Raw genomic sequence first — 501 nt, 5'->3', positions numbered from 1 at the left:
ATATATATATATGCACAGCAATGAAGTATTTCCTATTTATTCCACTGCTTCTCTTTATACTCCAGACTTGAATGTATGTATAATCTATACTTTTTTCATCTTTCCATACAACGTTTATTCACAACGAATGCAATTCATGTCTGTTGTTGTTGTTCTTGCCTCTGCAGTACGTTTGCCTTCTATGTATTCTTATTCTTATTCTTATTCTTATTGTTATTATTATTATTATTATTATTATTAGTATTATCATTCACCCCCCTCCTCCGCTGTAAAAAAGAAACTCACCGTTACACACCCTTCTGTTGCCCATCTCTTTCTCCGCCTTACTTTCCCTCAATCTTTTACCGCCTCCCCCTGCTCGTCTCCCTCCTCCTCTTCCTCCTCCACATCGTCATCATCGTCGTCATCTTCGTTGTTGTTATTTTGTTGTTACAGTTATTATTGTTGTTTTTTGTTGTTATTGTAGTTATTATTATTATTATTATTATTATTATTATTATT

The 501-nt window shown here is 33.3% G+C and overlaps 1 protein-coding gene across 2 annotated transcripts in view; it reads left to right on the top strand.

Annotated features, from left to right (window-relative positions):
• LOC106869041 (paired box protein 5 homolog) overlaps positions 1-501 on the top strand; it is a 66,521-nt gene that overhangs the window by 648 nt on the left and 65,372 nt on the right. The window lies entirely within an intron of this gene.

This window comes from Octopus bimaculoides, chromosome 4 (genome assembly GCF_001194135.2).
Source record: "Octopus bimaculoides isolate UCB-OBI-ISO-001 chromosome 4, ASM119413v2, whole genome shotgun sequence".
Lineage (NCBI taxonomy): Eukaryota > Metazoa > Mollusca > Cephalopoda > Octopoda > Octopodidae > Octopus > Octopus bimaculoides.
Note: the sequence above shows the minus strand (reverse complement) of the source record. Positions and strands in the feature narration are given on the sequence as shown.